This window comes from Dromiciops gliroides, chromosome 2 (genome assembly GCF_019393635.1).
Source record: "Dromiciops gliroides isolate mDroGli1 chromosome 2, mDroGli1.pri, whole genome shotgun sequence".
Taxonomy (NCBI): Eukaryota; Metazoa; Chordata; class Mammalia; order Microbiotheria; family Microbiotheriidae; genus Dromiciops; species Dromiciops gliroides.
In genome coordinates this window covers 626,298,312-626,322,614 of record NC_057862.1, presented here as the reverse complement: position 1 = coordinate 626,322,614, position 24,303 = coordinate 626,298,312, and positions in this window count along the sequence as shown.

Below are 24,303 nucleotides of genomic sequence, written 5' to 3'. Positions count from 1 at the left end.
CTCACCAAAAAACAAAACAAAACAAAAGGTGATGTTTTTGTTTCTTCCTTGCCTATTTTAATTCCTTCAATTTCTTTTTCTTCTCTTATTGCTAAGGCTAAAATTTCTAGTAAAAATATTGAACAATAGCAGTGGTAGTGGACATCCTTGTTTCACCCCTGATCTTATTGGAATGTCTCTAACTTGTCCCCATTTCATATAATGCTTGCTGATAGTTTAAGATAGATACTGTTTGTCATCATAAGGAATGCTACATTTATTCCTCTGCTCTGTAGTGTTTTTAACTGAAAAGGGTGCTGTATTTTGTCAAAAGCTTTCTCTGAATCTATTGAGATTGTCATGTGATTTTGGTTACTTTTGCTATTGATATGGTTCATTATGTTGATAGTTTTCCTAATATTGAACATGCCCTGATTTCCTGGTATAAATTCCACCTGGTCATTACAATAATTACAATAATAATTTCCATTACAATAATATACATTATATGTCATGGTTATTAGCCATTCTCCAATGGATGGGCACTCCTTTTTCCAATTCTTAGCCACCACAAAAAAGAGCTGTTATTAGTATGTTTTGCATAAATAGGTAGTTTTCCATTTTGGGGGATATCTTTGGGATATAAAAGTATTAGTGTTATTGCTGGATCAAACAGTATGCTCAATTTTATAGCCCTTTGGGCAGAGATCCAAATTGCTTTCCAGAATGATTACATCAGTTCACACCTCCACCAATAATGCATTAGTGTCCCAATTTGCCCACATTCTCTTTAACATCAATCATTTTCCTTTTTTGTCATATTAGTTACTTTGATAAGTGTAAGGTGGTACCTCAGTTTTTTGTTTGTTTGTTTTAATTTGCATTTCTCTGATCAATAGTGATTGAGAATATTTTTTCATATGACTTAAAATAGCTTTGATTTCTTTGTCTCAAAATTTCCTGTTCATGTCCTTTGACCATTTAACAGTTGTGGAATGACTTCTTTTTTTAGTAATTTGAATCAGTTTTCTATATATTTGAGAAATGAAGTATTATCAGAGTTTTGTGTTACAAAAATTTTCCCCACTTTTCTGCTTAACTTATAATTTTGGTTACATTGGCTTTGTTTGTGCAAAATTTCCAAAATTTTATGCAATCAAAATTAATTATTTTTAATTTTGTGATGCTTTCTATATCTTCTTTGTCCTAAATTCATCCCTTAATGATAAATTATATTAATAATAAACCTGACAGATAAACTATTCCATCTTTTATCAATTTTTGTATGTTATCCTCATTTATGTGTAAATCATGTGCCCATTTTAACCTTATCTTGGCATATGGTGTGATATGTTTGGCTATTTTGAGTTTTGGCCATATAGTTTTCCAAATTTTTCAGTAGTTTTGCCAAATAAGGAGATTCTGTTGCAACAGCTTAGATCTTTTGGTACTTTTCCTCTTTTAGTGTATCCTACTACCACCTGAAATTCTTTCATTGCTATCCCATATTTTTCACCAGTACTCATTTTTGCAGTCCATGGATTCGATATCATTCTCCATCTAATATGAGTAACCATAACTCACATTTACATAGTGATTTAATATATATGAATTTTTCTAGTGATATATTATTCATTTTGAATATAGTAATTACAAGTATTATCTCAGTTTTATGCATTAAGGAACTGAGGGCCTTAGAATTTGCAACTTGCGTATGATCACCAACTGGTTGTCATGAAAATTGATAAACAAACCCAGATAAACTGACTCACTATAGTATGCTCTTTTTACAGTCTCATATTTTCTTACACAGTCATTCCATTTCTAATTTTGCTTCTTAAGGGGATGCAATGCTCTATCTGTCTGTCTGTCTATTGAACTACTGATCTACCTATCATCTATCAATCATCCATCAATTATATATCTATCTGTCACTCTGTCTATCTGTCATTCTGTCTATCTATGTTATTCTGTTGTTTAGTCTTTTTTTCAGTTATGTTGAACTCTTCATGACCCCATTTGGAGTTTTCTTGGCAAAGATCCTAGAAGCGTTTCCCATTTCTTTCTCCAGAACATTTTACAGATGAGGAACTGAGGCAAGCCATATTAAATGAATTGCCCATTGTCTCATAGCTAGTTAGGGTCTCAGGCCAGATTTGAACACAGGGATATGTCTTCATGACTACAGGACTCTCATTCTATCCTCTATATCACTTAGCTCACACACACACATGCATGTGTGCACACATAAATATGTATATAGACGTATATGTATAGGAACATGTGTGAACAATTATATGCATGTCTATAGAGAATTATAATTGTATGTTTATATTGTATGTAATATAAATATATGATATATTTATGTAAAATATATGAATATAATATATTGAAATATTACTATATATACACATATCTATGGGCATCAATATATCCCTATCTATTTCACCTTCAAATTTTGGCCCTAGAGCCAATTTTGGAGATAAAGACCCTTCATCTTTCTTTTTGCTTTTCAGAAAAAAAAATAGTGCTACCCCACAATATGAAATGAAGCTTTCAAAATATTGATATGTGAATACCTGAAATGACCAAAATTAAACTTCGGAATTGGTAACTTGTGATTATATGCTAAGGTATGCTCCCCAAATATATGTTTGCATGGTTGTCTAATCTTCTTTTTTTGCATAGCTTAATTGGATCAAATTCTGATGGACCTGAATTCTGCCTGCAGTTGACTGTTCATCCTTCACACTTTGAATCCTTCTGCACAGACAAAAAATCATTTGTTTGAGAGGCTTTATATTATAGGCGAAAATATTTACATTCAATTCAGAAAACATCGCTTTCTTCTGCTGATTTCAGTGGGTCTGTACTCATTCTGTCTGACAACAAGACTCAGATAATAATGAAAAATGATTATACCTGCTATTACAAGGAATATTTCTTTGTAGGTCAATAGATATGAATTTGAGATGAAAGATCAAATGTAATGTCAAAGGCTTGGTTGATGACAAATATCTCTTGAAGAATTCATTTATATCAACCCTTCTGTTAACAATTGTTGAAACAAGATTGTAAAATATTGTGGGTTATCTCAGCAGCATCCTCCTTCATTAGCAAGTTGTCTAGACAATATTCTGATTATCATTTTCATTCTTAAAAGCATCTACGACTACCTGTTCCATAGAACCATATCATCATTTAAAGGTAATCTCAGATTTAGAAAAACCTGGATTAGAAATGAATTGCTGGGGCATCTAGGTGGCACAGTGAATAAAGCACTGGCCCTGGATTCAGGAGGACCTGAGTTCAAATCTGACCTCAGACACTTGGCACTTACTAGCTGTGTGACCCTGGGCAAGTCACTTAAACTTCATTGCCCCACAAAAAAAGTTATTTGCATATGTGAATAAGTAGCAGACAGCATTCCTCTACATCCATGCCAGCCCCTACATCCCCTTGGCCAGCAGTGACTTGCTGTTATTCATCAGTTTAAAATACATACAAAATTTTTATATATTTGATTTATTATGCAAATGTACATAGGTTGCATTCAATTCAATACTTATCTACTATGGCATTATATCTATCACATTGAAGGATATAGGGATCACTTTATCTGAATATCTGCTCTCAAACAGCATACAATCTAGTGAGAGTATAAGACAGGAGGAAGACTGAGGAATCTCCAAAATCCAGGTGACAGTAGACTGAAAATAATTGTATCCCAGTAGTGGCAGTTCTGATAGTGACAATGTCAGAGCCTCATAGTAAGGAGTGATTTTATTTTTATTTATTTATTTATTCACACATTTATTTGTTTGCTTATATATTTATGTATTTATTGTTTATTTACTTATTTATTTTTGGCGGGGCAATGGGGGTTAAATGACATGCCCAGGGTCACACAGCTAGTAAGTGCCAAGTGTCTAAGGTTGAAATTGAATTCAGGTCCTCCTGAATCCAGGCCCAGTGCTTTATCTACTGCACCACCTAGCTGCCCCAGTAAGTGATTTTAAAGGTAATCAAGCCTAAACAATATTGGAATGATAATCTTCATTTCACTATTCCTAACAAGTACTTTTTTAGTTTTATGTTAAATAGCTCTTTAGTGAAGCCTCTCACTACATCTTGTGGTAGCTTATTTCCCCTTAAGACAATTCTGGCAGAAACTTTTCTCTCCATTCCACTAATTGCTCCTAAATTTTATCTTCTAAGAATAAGCATATTAAATCCAGCTTCCACATTATCATCCCTCAAATCATTGAATAACAATTAATAGCAATAGCTAGCACTTATATAACCTTTTAAAGTATACATTTACAGAATTTGTAAACATTATTTCAGATTTTCTTGAAGGAAACTATCATATTTCCCCTTTCCTCACAAGTCTTCTCTTATCTAAAATAAAAATGACCAGTGATCTTGACATCCTGATCATGACCCTCTTCAACATTTTATTCCCCTTCTACAAAAAAAGGGTACAACTTATCAATATATCTTTCCAAACCATTCTGTTAAATGTGCCTATGTGAACTTTGTGAGTCAAATTCTGTGTAGGAACTGAGGCTTGAGTGTAAACTTTAGGTACTAGGAGATGAGATGTTTGTAGATTTGTTCTTGCTGTTTCATCGTTGTAAAAACTAACTGATCCTGGAAAAATGGAACTTAAGCATTACTTATTGGCACATCGTTTGAGTGAAAATACTTATTAGGTGCTCAAGGAAAAGGTAATAGAGATGATCTACTCCCAAACCATGCAGAGTATCCCAGAAGCCTAAGGAGCAGATGTTGCCTGCATAGCTCTTAAACATTATGCCAAAATTTATATACCAATTTACAAACCAAAAGTAACTTTCATTTTCCCATCCTTTGCCATGTTGCATTTGAGAAGTCACATTTTGGAACCCAAGTATATATGCTATGGTTTCTTTTAGATACCAGTTATTACTTTACATATATCTTATATCATTCTCTACAAAGATAATTAGGCAAATTTTGGAAAGTCTACCTTTCATTGCACATGGTCTCTTATCTGAAAGTCAAGAAGATTGACAAATGATACCTAACAGTTATGTGAGGCTCTAGAAATCAGAGGAAGATCCTTTAAAGATTCTCTTTTTTTTCTTTAATTTGTTTTTGTAGGAGAGAAAAAAGTAGTTATCCAAATTAAATTTCCACAGTGTCATGTATATATTAAGTCTTTAGTAATAGCTTAAATTGACTTTGGATAACTTTTTTAAATTAAACTGAAATATAGAATTTTAGTAAATAAAATTGAAATTTTCCTTTGCTTATAATGCTGTTGCAGTAGCCACATTGTTGCTGACACCAATATTATATAGAAAATACTAGATACTCACACAATTAATTCCCTCTTTCCTATAAACCATGCTAGATTACTATAATTCAAAAAACTTCAAGCCAATATACCCTTAATATAGTTTTCCTTCAAGGCTACCTCATAGTTATCATGGCTCATGAAAGGTTATCCACAGATTTCTTGGGAGAGGTTTGGGAGACATTTGAAGGAGATAACCTATATAACTCCAGTTCAGTGTACTATTTGTGCAATATATCAGAGGGTTCCTGGTACAATAATGTTATAATGAGGAGAGATTGATTTGTCAAGCCATCTCCAAGGCATCCTTACTTTTGGAAAAAGTTTAAACTACCCAGTATAGTAATACAAATCTTGTAGATGTGGTTTAGGACTCATTGGGAAAGAGAGATACATTTCAAAAGACGGTTTCCTTGACAGAAATCCCAAGAAATGACAGTTCTTGCAGTGCTTTATATCTCTCTATTTATTCATGGGTTCCCATTAGTCCTTAATATCTTATACTAAAGACTTCATGAAATAGAAGCTGTTCCACATCCAATACACATATTATTTTTAAATAACTGTGAAAGTTTGCTAAATTTCCTGTTGCCTACATTTAGAGAAACTACATCCTTTAATTAGATTTTCCCCTATTTCCTACAGGTGAGGGAAAGATTCAAAGAGGGGGAAGTGTGCTTTCTTAGATAGTCAACCCTTAGAATAAAATCCAGTCCAAGGGAGTACCAAGATCATGGGGGTATGCTCAGCCAGAGGTTATAAAATAGAGGGCAAAAAACCATAGGATAATAGCATATAAATTAAGAACTGGAAATGCTTTTAAAAACTTTGTAATCTAATATCCTCACTTTATAAATAAGGAAACTGAGGCTCAAAGAAGTGACAGTACCCTCCTGAAGAATAAATAGAGGGGAAAAAGTTATTTGCTTAGAATTTGAAACCAGGTTATGTGACTCATATCTAATTAAAGCATTTTGCCAATTCGGGATACACCAATAAACCCATTTTTCATTGATAGCACACCAATTTTCACTGAAGTCCAGTTTCTGAAATAATAAATTTAATTAATTAATAAAAGGAAATTGAATCACTACTATTATCTAGTAATACCTGAAGTACAATTATGAATAACTTCAGATGTTTTCTTTGCCTACTCAACATTAGTGGAGAGGTAAAAAGAGCAAAGTGGAGAATCATCATCATCTTCTTTTTCTTCTTCTTTTTACTCTTCCTCTTTTCATTTTTGTTTTTCCTTTCTTGGGATAAACCACATTTTCCCCATAAAAATTCTTTTTTTCGAAGAAGTTATGTTTCCTCATAACGTAGCACAAGGTTATACTCTTCTATTAAATATACCATAGATCTAGACAGGCAGAACAATCAATCTGTTATTTAAACCTTTGTTCACTGCATCAAGTACTTGATCAGCACACAGGGATGAGGGTACATGTTATAAATATGTATAATTTCTGGTGGGGGAGAGGTAGTTATCTGTGAGAAGTGATGTGTAGGGGTTTGGAAGAAAAACTTTAAACTGGTCAAAGAGAAAGTCTGTTTTCCCATAAATTATTTATACAGCATTGCCAAGATGCTTCTCTGCATCTGAATCTGATGCATTAGACTCAATCTGAACATGAGGAGGAACAACTTATAGACCGTGTTACCTAAGAAGAGAATTAATGGCATTCACAAGTCCTAAAGTTTAGTGTGGCCTTGATTAAGCTGCTATTTATCTGAATGAACTAGAAACTAGACTATTAGATTTTCATATGAGATTAAGAGGAAGGTCATTTAACATTTTCCTAAATCACAGAAAATAAGAGTCAATTCCTTATCATGGATGACTTGGAGAATCTCAGAAATTATTCTGTTATGGTGTAAAATTTGGCATATTTTTCTAAGTAATAGACACATTACTGAAGAAAACTAGTTTAGTTTGTAGAAGTTGATTACCATAAGTTTGATAAACTGTTAATTAGTTTGGGGGCCACAATAACCCGTAATTGTGTAGGTTTTAATTTCAAAGAATTAAAAATAAATAATCCAGTCTTTCTACCTGATGCCAGAGAAGTTGACTATGTATCCACTTCTCTCCACACCTCAAAAAACAACAACAACAAAAATAAACTGAGATCTTGGGCAATGAGGTTTTCATTAATTTCTAGTGTTTTATATATATATTTTTATCAACATACACAGAAAGTCTCAAAGTAGGTTTCCAGTGGATACACAATTTTGAAAAAAGAAATACATACTTAAGTCACCTTTATTATGCATGATATAAGGGAGTTGGCTTAGAAAATACAACATTTATCTGAGCTAAGGAGTGAGGAAAGGTATCCAGGCAGAGATGAGTCCAGTTATAGTTCTTCTTCATCTCTTGACAATAAGTCTTATGCTTTCTTAGGATGTTTATGGATTTCCACCATCTGAATAACTTATTGCTTGGTTTTAGTGTTATAACTAACTACTTGCAAAATTTCCCAATGTGGAAGTATCATGAAGACTTTCACACCTTTGTTTCTTTCCTTCATTAAAAGTGATGGAAATGTCTTCATTTTTCCTTTCCCACATTCCCATATTCATCTCCCTTCCAATTTAATGAAGCAAGGAAAGAAGCAAAAGAGAAAAGATTCTCAATCATTGGATCACCTAAGGAGAAAAAGGACTTCATAAAATTTTCTTAACAACTTTGGTTCATTTCAGAAAATCTTTCATATTAGGCTTGGGGAAAATGTAAGAAAAATGTGTTATATTGCAGTAGGGTGAGATGGAATTAGAACTGGTTGAAAATCTGGATAAAAAGATTGGCCATTAATAGATTGAAGTCACCTTTAAAGGTGGTTTCCAGTGGAAAGCTTTAGGAATACACAAACATTGCTCTGTCATTTTTAAAAATGTTTTTATTAATTGCATAGTTAACGTCATAAAATGTTTATTTGTCTTTTTTATGATTGACAAAAATAAGCAATGTAGCTAACAATTTGTTTGACATGGTTAGCTTACAAAATGTTCTTTGAAGTTTAAAATGGTGCTTCTTTTTGGGGGGTGGGGGGATTATTCAGACCTGTGATGGGAGGAGATATGTCCACAACTAATAAAAAGTAACATCTGTTCCACAATTTATAATCTTAGAGAGGCATGTTAGGCCCTGAGATTTTAAATCATTTATAATAGGTCATAGGACTTATACAGAATATTTCAAAACTTTGATACTATTTTATGCTTTAATAATTTAGTTTAATGGCTTTAATAGCTTAAATTTTCATGACGACTTTTGAGACACCCTGTATATTTCAGAAACAGTATTTGAATTTAGTTATTCCTTAAACCAAGGTCAGATTTCAATTCATTATGCTACAATACCACTCAAGAATAAATTTCATAGTGATGAAACTTGGGTTAAAACAAATAACCACCTAGATAGTCATGGGATTATGTGGCTAAATGATAGTTCCTATCTAAGCAATCTGAATTTATTCCTTGACTGCAAACTCAGTAACATCGATTAGTATGATATGAGTCAAAAAAAGCTAATCCCATTGTAATTCACCTCTAGAGAGTTGTAATGTCTAGAATGATGCTTATAACCTTTAGTTTAATTGTGTGGAGTCTAAATGTGAGTGCCTTATCCAGGCACAGATGATTGAAATGCTATCATAGGACAGCACCTCAGAGCTTTTAGCACCAGCAGCTTCTTCTGACACTCAACTCATGGACTGGTGAGGTAGTTCAGTGGGAGGTGGGGTGAAGTGGCTGTAGTTTCTGCTGGAGTTGGGGTGATGTACCCTGGTTCTGAACCAGTGGGCCTAATCAAATGGTGGCAGCCCAGTGGAGGAGGGGCACAGGCACACCATGCTTCCGACCATAGAGAATCAGATTTCAATCATACTTCTGTTTCCAGGTCAAAGAGAAAGCTGCCTTGTTTACTCACAGGCTAGGCAGGCTAAGAAGAAGCCCAATCATCACCTGGGTTGTGCTGTAGCTTGAAACAATATGTTTTAGAAACAGTGCTACACTTTAAGAAGAAGTTAAAAACCAAGACAGAGTGGGGCAAGATTAGCAGGGAAAGAAAGCAGCAGACCATAAAAAAAACTTCTTTGGGGGAAAAGCAGACCAGAATACACCCTCAGAAGAAGAAGAAGATAATAACAAAGTCAAAGCTCCAGCCATCCAAAGCTTCCAAGAAAAATATGACTTGGTCTCAGGCCATGGAAGTACTCAAAAAGGACTTTGAAGAGAAAGTGGGAGAGATAGATGGAAGATTTAGAGAGATGTAGGAAAGAATGGAAAGAGAAATCAGAGCAATGCAGGAAAGTCATGAGAAAAAAGTCAACAGTTTGAAAAGTCAAATGGGAAAAGAGATAGAAAAGCTTTCTCAAGATAATAATTAGCTAAGAATTACAATTGAACAAATGGAAGTTAGTGACTTTATGAGAAACCAAGACACAGTAAGCACATCCAACTAAATAAACAAATAGAGGGTGATATGAAATATTCCTTGTAAAAAACAGTTGACCTGGAAAATAGGTGCAGGAGAGATAATTTGACAATAATTGGACTACCTGAAACCCATAATTAAAAAAGGAGTCTACGCATCACCTTCCAAAAAATTATCAGGGAAAATTGACCTGATATTCTAGAGGCAGAAGGTAAAATTGAAATTGTAAGAATCACCCCAAACACCCCCTGAAAGAGATCCCAAAAGAAAATCCTCCAGGAATATTATAGTCAAAATCCAATGATCCCATGTCAAAGAGAAAATATTGGAAAAAGCTAGAAAAAAGGAATTTAAATACTGTGGACCTACAGTAAGGATAAAACAAGATCTAGTAGCATCTACATTAAAGTACTAGAGGGCATGGAATATGATACTCCACAGGACAAAGAAACTGGGACTACAGCCAAGAATCACACACCCAACAAAACTGAGTCTAATCTTTCAGGAGGAAAAATGGGACTTCAAAGAAAAAGAGGACTTTCAGGCATTTGTAATGAAAGAGATGAAGTGAATAGAAAATATACTGACTGAGAGGAACAGAATGAGGAGAACATTGTACACGGTAATAAATGTTGTGTGATGAACAATGGTGAAAGACTTGGCTCTTTTGAGCAATGCAACTGTCCAAAACAATTTCAAAGAACTTCATAATAAAAAATGTTCTCAACATCCAGAAAAAATAACTGTGGTTTATGAATGCAGATTGAACCATACTGTTTTTAATTTTGGGCTGCTTTTTTTCTTCTTTTTTGAGGTTTTTTCTTTGTGCTCTGACTTTTCTCTCACAGTATGACTAATGAATAAATATGTTTGGTGTGATTGCATATATATATATATGTATATATATATATATATGTATATATATGTATGTATATATATTATGTGTATGTATGTATATATGTGTGTGTGTGTGTGTGTGTGTGTGTATATATATATATATATATATATATATATATATATATATATATATATATATATATATATATATATATATATATATATATAAACCTAAATTAGATTGCTTTCTGTCTTGGGGAGAAGAGAGGGAAGGAAAGGTGGGAGAAAAATTTTGGAACTGAAAATCCTATGGAAACAAATGTTGAAAACTATCCTTATATGTAGTTGGAAAATAATAAAATACTGAACAAGAAAAAAGAAGATTTAACAGTTATAAATGCAGGAAGAATGGAATACAATTTTTCAAAATTCTACCAAGAAAAATGAACTTTTAATGAAATTGAAGCCTGCCAAGACTTATTGATGAAAAGATCAAAGTGGAAGCAAAAAAAAAAATTAATACTAACATTGGATTAAAGAAAAACATAAAAAGGTAAATACAAGCACACAATTGGAAAATATTTTGTAAAGATTAAATAATGTATTCTAATGGATAGAGAAGATAACATACACATCTTCTAAGAACATGATATCATCAAGTTTGATAGAGGGAATCAAATATAACATAATACTTCAGATTGTTTTTTTCTCCAATTTGATGATAAAGAAGAAAAGGGCTGCTAGATGGTGCAGAGGATAGAGTTCGAGGTTTGGAATCAAGAAGATTCATCTTTTTTCAGGTTTGAATGTTACTTCAGATACTTACTAGCTTTTATGACCCTTGGCAAGTCATATAACCTTGCATGTCTCAGTTTATCTTCTATAAAATTAGTTGTAGAAGGAAATGGCAAACCACTCCAGTAACTTTGCCAAGAAAATCCCAAAAAGGGTCACAAAAAGTCCAGCATGGCTGATATTATTAACAGCAAACATCAAAATAGAAATCCTTAAAATGAAATAGATGAATGAAATCAAATTTTAAAAAAGAAATAATAAAACAAGAAGAGTTTTAAATATATCTCCTTATAACTATAGATATTGATCTATTAATAGATATTTATATCTATCACTATCTATATATAGATCATATATTTACATATATAACTAGCATATATACATAAAAACTATATTTGTATGTACATATATGTGTATATATTTATATATGTACACTTATATGTGTCTATCTATTTCAATATGATTGACTATGTAGATAGAGAAGTCTTTTCACCTCTTGTCCTCCTGAAGCATAAAAGGCCCTACCTAGGTTTAATTGAAGGCAAATGTTTTACTAGCACTTTTTCTGATTTTCAGATAATGCATTACCTCACTTGGCATATGGGAAATGAAGTGAAGAGAAGGAAAAGTAAGAATAAGCATTTATATATCACCTAACATGTTCCATGTACTGTGCTGAACCTTTTTGTTTTTGTTATTTTAAGAAATATATCATTTGATCTTCACAACCTTGCAAATAGGTGCGACTGATATTTTCATTTTACATTTGATTGAACAAGAGGTTAAGTCATTTGCCCAACCAAATGCTTGCTCATGTCTGAGACCAGATTTGACCTCAGCTCCTGATTTCAAACCCAGCATTTTACCAACTCTATCTCTAGCTGTTTAGCCCATTGTCATCATGGAGATCTAAGCAAGTATCTTTTTGTTGTAGGTAACATGTTTAATTTTAAAAAAAATTAATACTTAATTTATTTTTTTTGTGGGGCAGTGAGAGTTAAATGACTTCCCAGGTCACACAGCTAGTAAGTATCAAGCATCTGAGGCTGGATTTAAACTCAGGTCCTCCTGAATCCAGGGCTGATGCTTTATCCACTCTGCCACCTAGCTACCCCCACGTAGGTAACATTTTTAAAAACAATTTTGAAAATTACATTATCTAAATATCTTATTTACACAGTTGTTGTTATTGCATTTGTGGTCTGTGTTTCTTTATATTTTGACTTTCAAGCCAGAGAGCAGAAAGCTTTACATTGTTCCAGAGTACCATATATTATTTTTGGCAAATGTGAAAATATAATAAAATATGGTGATGTTTATATGAAGTAGAGCAGACTAATGGAAACTGAACCAGATAAGAATACATGCATTGACTATGATTATACTTAATAATAGCAATACCACTCTTAATCATAACAGTAGTAGAAATTAAATCTGGAAAAATATACAGATTATAAAAATGTTCAGAAAGGCATAGAGAAGCAAATATGATGTTTTAATTATTACTTTGATATAAAAATGCACATTTAAACTATAAAAAATCTTACAGTGTTACATTTGATCCTTTTATTTTTTGTCCTTTGTATTTTAATGTTTATTTTTGTTGTTAGCTATAGTGATTAGAATAAAACAAATTTTAAATAAATTAAAACAAAATGAACAAAGTATCAACAATGTTGATGTGGAATACAAATATATAAAATATTAACAATAGCAACATGAAAAATAAAAAGATGGTATACAGTTCAGTTAACACAATAGGGATAAAAAGATGAAAATGAAACACCTCCTACCTTCAATACAGAAAAATGGATGCTTTTTTGCTAATGTTTTATTAAAATTAATATGTAACACTTTCTGCCAAAGATATTGTTATATATAATGTGTAAATAATATGTTGCTCATGATTTTAAAAATAGTATTTTAAATTTAGTGGTTTTGTTAATTTTTTTTTATAGTTGGGGACCATCCAGATTAGTGATCTTTGCCAATAGTGTAATTATTACTTGGTTATTCACAAATTTTAGTTAATGATGTTGATATTGATGATGATGAAGTAGTAGAGTAGTAGTAGGAGTAGTAGGAGGAATAGCAACAGCAGCAGCAGCAGTAGGCATTTGTATAATGCTTTATGGTTTGCAAAACACTTTGCAAATATCTCATTTTTGTTTTACAAAAATAACAGTAAATAGGTTATATTGCATTTACCACATTACAGATAAGGGAATTAAGGCAGAAAGATGTTAACTGCATTACCAAGGTGTAAATAATGAATAATTACCTCATCACATATTTGAAGATAAGTCTTCCCAACTCAGTCTACCATTCTAGTCACTAAGCACCTCTCTCTTTGAATAAATGACCTATTGATATAGGTAATACAGCTATATATAATAACTTTCTCTTTTCCTACTCAGCTTGGTAGGGAGTAGGTAGGTGGTAGGAAGAGGTGTTCTTAAGAAGGTGAACAACAGTGAGTCCTGTGACTAGAAATAATACACAGCCATCTATTGTTGACAAGGTGGTCAACATTTTGCTTGCTAGAAAGCCAGAGTGATTTGGGTTTAAAGGCATAATCAAGTAGTTTCATTTGACTCACCATGGGTTTTTTGAAAGCTTGTTTTTATAGACCTATATAAAGAAATCGTAGATGGAAACAGCACAGGAAGAAGAGAAGAAGAAGAAGAAGAAGAAGAAGAAGAAGAAGAAGAAGAAGAAGAAGAAGAAGAAGAGGCATAGCAGGAGGAGGAGGAAATGAAGCGAGGGAGGAGCAGGAAGAATAAAAGCATTACTGCCCAACAAGAACTTGCAGGTTGAGTCACCTGGAAACTATTACTTACTCACAGAATGTTGTTCATACTTAGTTCTCAAAGAGGACCAATAACATCACAAGCATGTGACCGAATTAGATTTAAGTGAGTCAGAGCTATGGAAAGTCACCAGCTTTACTCTCTCCTCCAGAATCATCAGAATCCAGTGTCAAAACAAGTGTCAAGATGACTGGTGATGGCTGGCCAATAATGAAAGAAGACAATACACAAAGAAAGCTGAAAGGGGGAGTAGTATGGGGGTTCACGTGTGCCAGAGGATATCTGGTTATAGGGCATGATGATTGTTGTTTGTCCTCATGCTCGAAGAGGACCATTACATCAGAGTGATGTCATGACTTACACTGAATTGGATTTAAGTGAGGGAAGGCTGTGCATGGTCACCAAACTCACTCTTTCTTTAAGAGCCATCTGGGTCCAATGGCAAGATATATATCAGGACAATTAGAGATGGCCTCATATATTTATGGTAATTAGGATTATGTGATTTCCCTAGGGTCACATAGCTAGTAAGTATCTGAGGTGAGATTTGAATTCAGATCCTACCCACTTCAGGTACAGTGCACTATCCACTGCCCCACCTAGCTGCCTGAAGGGCATGATGATGATGATGATGATGAAGTCAAAACCCAAGAGAAAAAGCTAGTGGCAAATGAATCAGTGACTGAAATTTTGAGCCCTCTGTATTTGGAAGCTATACACATAGGGTATTTTGTGTGTTTGTTTTTATTTCTGTTTTTGTTTTGTTTTTGTTCAACCTTCCACATCTCCACTTAGAGTGGCAGAAGGAACTGAGGGTTCTAAAGATGTATGAATATCAAAGCTCAACCAGATTCCATGATGATGTTTCCTGGTATGTGTGTGGGGGGTCACAATGATGATGATAAACTAGAAATCAAGTAGAACAGCTTATGCAAATGAAAGGATACCTGGAATTTTGAACCCTCTATGAAGGGAGACTTTGGGGAGCAATTTTTATTCCACTATGCAGTCCTCCAATCAGAGTGCCAGAAGCAACTGAGAGTACTGATGAGTTGTAAATATTTCATTGGCACTTAAGAAGACATGATGTTGTCTCTTTTCTTGTTCTATTTCAATAATCTCGTTTCCACTCTAAATATCCTTAGTTATTTCAAACAAATCATATGTAGTACAGATGTGGGCTTTTTAACATAACCATTGCTTTTGTTTGGAGGATCTGGAATTTATCAGTATCCTTTTTAACCTATGTAGCACAGAACTGAGCACCATTCTCAAGATGTATTGTGAACAAAACTCAGTACAGTGAATCTACCTTGTCGTTATTCTGGAAAGCTATGTCTCTCAACAAAGGCCAGGATCATACATTTGTAGATCTCTTTCTCTTTCAGATCTTTATTTTTTCAGAAAAAGATACCTGTTCTCTCTTCATTTTTCATGAATTTTGCACTTGTGATTTTTTTTAAACTTAGCATAACACTTTCAGTTAACCCTACAATTTTTTAATCTTATTAGATTAACCACAATGATCCAGGCCATGAAGATCATTTAGGATAGTGTTTCATTCAGTGTGTTAGGCATCACCTTTAGTCTTATGTCATTTTAAAATGTAATAATCAGGCTAATAATATAAGTCCTTTATAAGAAATAGAGTCAAATACAGACTTCTTCCTAAGCTGACTTTGAACTATCAGCAACAACTCAGTTTGGTCTTTCAAGAATTTTCAAATTTGATTTTACTTTAGTCCCATAGTTATCTCTTCAGCTTTTCCAAAATAATACTATACTATATTTTATTAAATACTATGTTAAAATCTAGCTAAACTACATCCCCCTAATCGACCAGTTTTGGTAAACCTGTCAAAACCGAAAACGGGGTTACTCTGTCACAATCTTTTTCTTTTTTTTTTTTCTGTTTTTGAGACTTGGTCACCTTATCTGGCCTAGGTTCAGAGTATAGTGGCCACTCTGAAGGGCAATACAACTACTGATTGGCATGAAAACGTTGGCCTGCTCTGTTTCTGCCTTGATCTATTTCATGTTTCTTTTAGCAGCCTTATCACCTTGTCTAGTGATCGTACTATACTGGTGGTAGACTTAGTGTTAACATCTAATCAGCTTTATCCCACTGCAGCTCATTTAGAATTTCACAGCACTGAATGGGAAAAGATTTGTCTTCATACTCTCTCACTAGCCCTTATATATGAATATCCCTTTTAGTCATTTTTGTTTGTTTTCTTTTGCTTCTTATGAGACCAAAGTATTTTACTTATCAAGAAAACATTTTACATATGTTGAAAAAATGTTATTTGTCCCCTTTGTATCAACATCAATTTCTTCAGATTATGCTTGCTATTTTTTTCCATATTTTTAAAAGATATTTAGTCAGGCAATCATTCTATTGATTTTTGCTAATGAATGTATATTTATTAGCTAGGTAGAAATATCAATTGGATGCCCAGGATCCCTTTCTGGGGGATTGCATTTAATAATAGCTACTAAATTTAAATCTACCTCTCAAACACACATAGAGAATACATATGCATACTGTATGTTCTTATGTATGCATCTATCTATCTATCTCTCTATCTACCTCTCTATGGGAGGGCAGGAGAGAGAGAGAGAGAGAGAGAGAGAGAGAGAGAGAGAGAGAGAGAGAGAGAGAGAAAGAGAAAGAGAAAGAGAACTAGGATGATAGCAATGAGATTAAAGAGGAGAGAGATGTAGTATATGAGAGATGATAAACATATACCTAGTAGGATATTTTCCCCAGATTAGCTATATCAAAGAGACATGGAGAAATTAAACATAACTCCATATTTGCAAGTCTTTCTAAGGAAAAAGTGGTGATGTCATTAACAAAAATCCGTTTTGTACAGGGAATGTTGGGTTTGCTTTCTTCATGTGGTATGCACAATAGTATCAAATTGAAAAATTGTGGCTAATTAACCATACCTGAGGATCCTTGTGATCTGTATATTGACATAGAAGTCCACATATTAATATTTTAAAAGTCCATTGTAGCTTTATATTTTTGTTAAATATTTCTCAACTATATTTTAATTTTAATCTATTTGAGCCACACTCAGGACTGAAAAGTCACATGTTTGACACCTCTGGTGTAGTACATTAGGGCATTGATGTAAAATCAGGAACTGAGTTTTAAATCCTATTTCAGTCACTTATTATTACCCGTGTGTCTCTGAGCAAATCATATGGTTTCTCCATTCCTCAGTTTTCTCATCTATAAAATGAGATATTGTACTTGATTGGCTTAAGGTCTCTTTCAAATTTAAAAAGTAAAATACTATATAGATATAGATAGACATAGATAGATAGATAGGTAGGGCAACCAGGTGAAAAAATGACATTGGACAAAATATAAATCAGCTAGTTTAAAAGATATGTAGATAGACAGATGATTGATAAATGAGAGAGTTTTATACATAGATGCATACATGCATGTACACACTTATACTTGGATATTTTTTAATCAACAGGATACAAAGTAATCAGTTTTACTAATATTTTAACTATTGACTGACTTGAGAAGAAAAGAGTGGTTTAGTATTTTTTCAAGACATCCCTAATTCAACACATTATATTAAGGGAAGGGTCAGGAGAAGAAAAAGGCTCTAACAGAGAAGCTGGATATTCTAAAACCAACTCCTGTTAGTGAATTTGGAATTCTGAAGTTGAATTGTATTCTAAAGAGTTATGCATAAATATGTATATAATTTGTAATATTTTAGGATAAAAGGAGATGGTGACCATTGTTAATAAATATTTACTGTTACCATAATCCTAAATGCACTTTTAGAACTCAAAGTCTTTGTCTTGTGGATAGAGATTAATAGTCAGAAAAGATGATGTGAACTGGAGGATGGGGGGATTTTTGTATTTGCCTACCATTTTTCCTCTAGGCAACTTTACACAGCTGAATTGACATTCCCTGAAAAATATGAGAGAACCAGGCTTCTTACAAGGAACAATTAGAGATAAATATTTATGTACTTGAGTAAATATCTTCTAAAGTCCTTTTGCATATCTCAGGATTACAACACTATTTTTACTGGAAGCAAACTTGAGAAACAGAAAAAAATGTTTTGGTGGTTGACACTGAGCTTTATCACAAAATGCTTCATAGATTCATAGTAAAACAATAGCCATATATTTAGATGTATTTGTAAACTATAGCATCTCAGAATTGGAAGGTGCCTTAGAAACTTTATATTATAATCTTCTGCTCAATAAAAAAGCTTTTTTTGATGACTTCCCTATAATGTATGTATTTGGATTTCTAAGTTTTCATTGCATAACTCTGCTGACAGAAAACATATTACATCAAAATGCAAGTTATTTCATATATATGTATATGTATATAATATAGTAATTATCTAGTATGTATATATACATAGAAACACACATACATATAAATAGATACATATATATTCTGGGCATTAAAAATAGCCTGAGGCTCCCCAAGCAGAGCTTCCCCTCCCTCTCTGCTTCAGCTGCCTGAGTTTATTTCGCCCAGCCCCAGCTCCCTGTGCGCAACAGGGGTCTTGGTGGCCCAGGGCAGAGGGGGGCGTGCGGGGGGAGGGGAGCAGCCCCGTGTTTCACCTGAGAGAGAAAGTTAATAAAAAGGGATGCTAGAGACACTTTGGGGGAGCGGACAGACAGAGAAAGAATAGTATGGAGAAAAGTTTTTTAGTTTTTTTTTTTTTTTTTTTCCCAGTGAGTTAGAAGTGAGGCTGCTACAAGGATGCTAAGGAGACTGAGGCTACATAAAGAGAGGGACTGACAGAGCAACGTGGGAGGACTAATAGAGAGAAGTCTAGAGACACTGAGAGGTCAGTGAGAAAGTGACGCTAGAGACACTGAAGGAGGTGGACAGAGGAGGAAGCTGTGAGAGAAGAAGCGCTTGGGGGATTATTGTTATGGAGGCATGACTGCAGGCCTCATATTAAAATATATATATATATATATATATATATATATATATATGTGTGTGTGTGTGTGTGTGTGTGTGTGTGTGTGTGTGTGTGTGTTTGTATGCATGTATTATGAGAGAGAGAAAGTTAAAATTGCCCTAAATTGGCCAGAATTATTTTTCCTAATTTTAAGTCAAGAAGAAAGTACTAAGCATTTCCTTTTTGCTAAGCAATGAAGACACAAATACGATAAAAAAAAAAAAAAACACAATTAATACCTGCCCTCAGCTTACATGTAATGGGAAAACACAATGCATAAAAGGGACCAGTAAGGTGAAGGGGTACAGGAGTGGATGGTGAAGGCAGTTGAGACAAGATTGTAAAGATTAGAGAATGAGCAGTCGTTACTTGGGCGCTTTATTAAAATAGAAGCTCTAGGAGAAAGAAGTCAAAAGTATGGAAGGAAAAATACCGCTTAAGGTTGGTGGTGATTTCTTTAAAAAAATTACTGATTTGGACTTTTTCTCAAAATGGAGGTTCTATGCAGGTCAGAAGAAGAAGGCAGCTCAGATATGGTGGTGCATTTCAGAAAATAATTTGCTTGTTATTACATTTAATCTTCAACTCTGCAAAGTAGGATTTATTATTATACTCATTTTACCAGTGAGGAAACTGAGACTGACAGATTAAATATCTTATGGAGGATCACATAGCTAGTCTGTCTGAAGGAGGATTTTAGCTCAATTCTACCTCACTCTATATCCAGAACTCTATTCATTACACTACATAGCTGCCATCACATAGGAATATGGTGAGGCACAGTACAATGATCTAGTTACTTGGATTTGGAGCTGAGAAAATCATATGTCTCATCCACCACTGACTAAAAATGATGCAATAAGTCTAATTCTTCTACCAAATGGAAGATCTTCGAATATTTGACAAGTCTTGTTCCCTATAAAGTCTTCTTTCCTCTAGGCTCAAAATTATGGTTTTAATTCCCCTTGACATTTTTTCCACTCCCCTGGCTGTGTTACAGTTCATCAGTGCCCTTGCCTAATTACTGCTATAGGCACATGTGGTTCATATTGAACATCGTTTCTAGAATGTGAGAAAAAAATTATTTTTATATTAATAACCAACCATATATGGGACCCAATGATCCTGTTTGCTTTCTCATTCAAAGCCTAGTTTCTCAAGATTATTTCTGATCTTGCCCCCAAATTCACCCACTCAGATTACCTTATGTAGGTGAAATTCATAACTCCATCAATGTTCAACTTAATTAGGACTGGGTGAAGAATAGATAATTTTCTATAGATTGCTGGAATCAGAATGATCTAGGAGTGGTGACAAGATGAAAGTCACATTATACCGAAGACCCTCATTAGAAAAAGTCCACCTTTCATTATTATATTCATTCTTTCATTACTTGTTAACAAGTTGGAATTGATTTTGACCCTCAGAGACAGTCCCTTTTCCAAAAACATTTAAACATTTAGTAACCTCCATACAGGATATTTGGTTACCAAAGACACCACTGACCTCAATTTATTATTTTCTAGCCTAATTATAAATCAATTATTAATTACCCCAAAGCTATCTCTTGGACTTTCCATTCATCTCAGTAAACGGTCCAGGGATGATTATAAGGATGGTGGTGGTGGTGGTGGTGGTGGTGGTGATGATGATGGGATGAAGAGAAGGAAAAAAGGAGGAGAAAGATGGTAATGAGGATGGGGGTGATAACAATATCAATGGCTTCTCTGGGAAGTTATTTTGCCATTGAAAACATGTCTAGTCCCCCTAAGAATGAATTAAGCGGCTATATGGTACAATTGATAAAGTCCTGGGCATACAGCCAGGAGGACCTAAGTGCAATTCTGGCTTCATATATTTATTAGATTTGTTATCCTGAGCCAATGATTTAATCTCTCTCTGACTCAGTTTTCTCAATTGCAAAATTGGAATAATTGTACTTACCTCCCAGTATTTTTGTGGGGATCAAATGAGATATTTTTGTAGTGCTTAGTACAATACCCGGCACAATGTAGGCACTTAATACATGATTTTTCTCTTCCCCTTACCCCATGCTACTAACCCCCTAACCACCTAACTCAGCATCCTTAACATCGGAGAAAGCCATGAGATAGGAAATAAAGGGAATGCCAGCCAAGGTTATATAAAATGATGAGTATGTCTGTGTTCCTTTAAACCACTAGTGAAAAGTGTCTGGCATGAATCCTGAAATTCTGGGCCGTTGGGTTTTGGGAATATCACTCCTTTTTGTAAGTACTCCAATCATCGAGATAAAATTTCTCCTATAAATCTAAGAAATAGTTGAAGTAGCATGTGGTTTCAATAATACCAAAAACAGGGGATAGCTAGCACAGTGGATAGAGCATTGGCCCTGGATTCAGGACCTGAGTTCAAATCCGGCCTCAGGCATTTGACACTTATTGGCTGTGTGGCCCTAGGCAAGTCACTTAACCCCAATTGCCTCACCAATAATAATAATAATAATAATAATAATAATAATAATAATAATAAATAACAATAACAATAATAACAAAAACAATGATAATGATAGCTATTATTATTATTATAACTATCATTTGTATAAAACTTTCTATGTGTTAGACACTGTGCTAGGCACTTTACTATTTTATCTTATTTGATCCTCACAATGACCTGGGGGGTAAGTGCTATTATTATCCCCATTTTACAGGTGAGAAAACTGAAACAAACCAGGAGGAAGTGACTTTTCCAGGAGTATGCTGCTGGTGTCTGAAGCTGGCTTTCAACTCGGGCCTTCCTGACTATAGGCTCAGCTCTCTGTCTATTGTACCACCTTGCTGCCATAGTTGTCAACTGTCCATATTGAATACAGCTAGGTCCCATTTTTTGTGAATAATGAATCACCTACAATGGTTGCAAGTATTCAGTTTCTCACTATTCATTATTATAATTGTATATAAATATGGCACTTCTTTCAAGTCCAATGGCAATATGAAGAGTTAATTCATCATGACAATCAGCAGAATTGTTCCCATGGGATCTGTTAACAAAAAATTCAAGATATGGACAAATACATCAGAAATATCAATACTCAGTCTACTGGAAATTCTTATGTACAGATGATGCTGACCATTAAGGAAAGGTATACTGAGCATACATTTGATAGTCCAGCCTTACCCTCACAGTCATCACTGAGGGAGCAAGCCCTTCAGAAAAGGGGCCAAGCAATCCCAAGACAACCAACAGCAACCACTGACCAAATGTTACAAATAGGCAGGAAAATTCAAGAACCCAAGAAAAAGCAGTCACACCTCTGCAGACTATTAGCCCTGCTCCCAGCATAGGACCCAGAGTCATTATGCAACTATCCAAATTCTTCTACTGTAGTTCTAGCCCCTGTGTTTTCAGGAGCCACATGAAGATATGAAAACATGAAAGGGTAAGTTCTTACATGAAAGTCTTTTCAACTGTCAAATAATTCAACGTCAGAAATGGAAATGTTTTTTATCAGTTTAAATGGTATTAAGAGAGGAATATTGCTATATGTTTTATTCTAGAACCATAAGAACCTTCCATCTAACAGACTTGGGAAAAAATAAAATATTGAAGATCTATGGAAAGACATTGGAAAATTACATCACTGTATAGCTAGTACACTCAGAAAAAAAAACTTGAAAACTTTGATTTCCTTATTTCTTAAGCTTATGGGATGCATTTTTTCTATTGAAACATTAAAAATGGTAATAACATGTAAAGAAATAATGCTACTATACAAATTATTCTCTAAAGCTCAGAAAGAACTCTACCATACTCTTTTTATCACATAAATATAATACAAATACATAGAACAGTGAAGGACAAAACACAGGGGAGCTATATTCTAATATCAATTAAGAAAAATAAAATCCTTTACCTTCTGGAATTTCATATTCCAAACCTTGTGATCCTTTAATGTTAAAGCTGCCAGGTCCTGAGCAATCCTGACTGTGGCTCCGTGATATTTAAATTGCTTCTTTTGGACTGCTTGGAATATTTTCTCCTTCACCTGATAATTCTGGATTTTAGCTACACTATTCCTTGGAGTTTTCCTTTTGGGGTCTCTTTCAGGAGGTGATCAGTGGATTTTTTCAATGATGATTTTATCCTCTGATTCTATATCAGGGCAGTTCTCCTTGATAATTTCCTGGAATATGGTATGTAGACTCTTTTCCTGATCATGGCTTTCAGGCAGTTCGATAATTCTCAAATTATCTCTCTTGGATCTGCTTTCCAGGTCATTTGTCTTTCCAATGAGGCATTTCACATTTTCTTCTATTTTTTCATTCTTTTGATTCTGTTTGACAGATTCCTGGTGTTGCATGGAGTCATTATCTTCCAACTGTCCAATTTTAATTTTTTTTTTGAGATATTTTATTTTTTCCGTTACATGTAAAGATAGTTCTCAACTTTTGTTTATACATGCTTTACAATTTCAGATTTTTCTCCCTCCCTCCCTCCCCTCCCTCCCCCCCTCCCCTAGACAGCAGGTAATCTGATATAGGTTATATCTATATATATCTATACATATACATATAGATATATATATACACACACATATATATACACATAATAACATTAATCCTATTTCTGCATTAATCCTGTTACAAGAGAAAGAATCAGAGCAGTGATGCAAAACCTCAAAATAGAAAAAAAAAACAACAGCACCCAAAACAAAAGAAATAATATGGTTCAATCAGCATCTATACTCCACAGTTCTTTCTTTCTCTTTTTTTTCTTGGATTTGGAGATCCTCTTCTATCATGAGTTCCCTGGAACTCTTCTGTACCATTGCATTGGTGAGAAGAATATAGTCCATCACAGTAGGTCAACACTCAGTGTTGATGATACTGTGTACAATGTTCTTCTGGTTCTGCTCATCTCACTCATCATCAGCTCACGTAAGACCCTCCAGGTTTCTCTGAACTCTTCCTGCTCATCATTTCTTACAGCACAATAGTATTCCATTGTATTCATATACCACAACTTGTCCAGCCATTCCCCAATTGATGGGCACCCCCTCAACTTCCAATTCCTTGCTACCACGTAAAGAGCAGCTATAAATATTTTTGTACATGTGGGTCCCTTTCCCCCTTCCATGATTTCTTTGGGCAA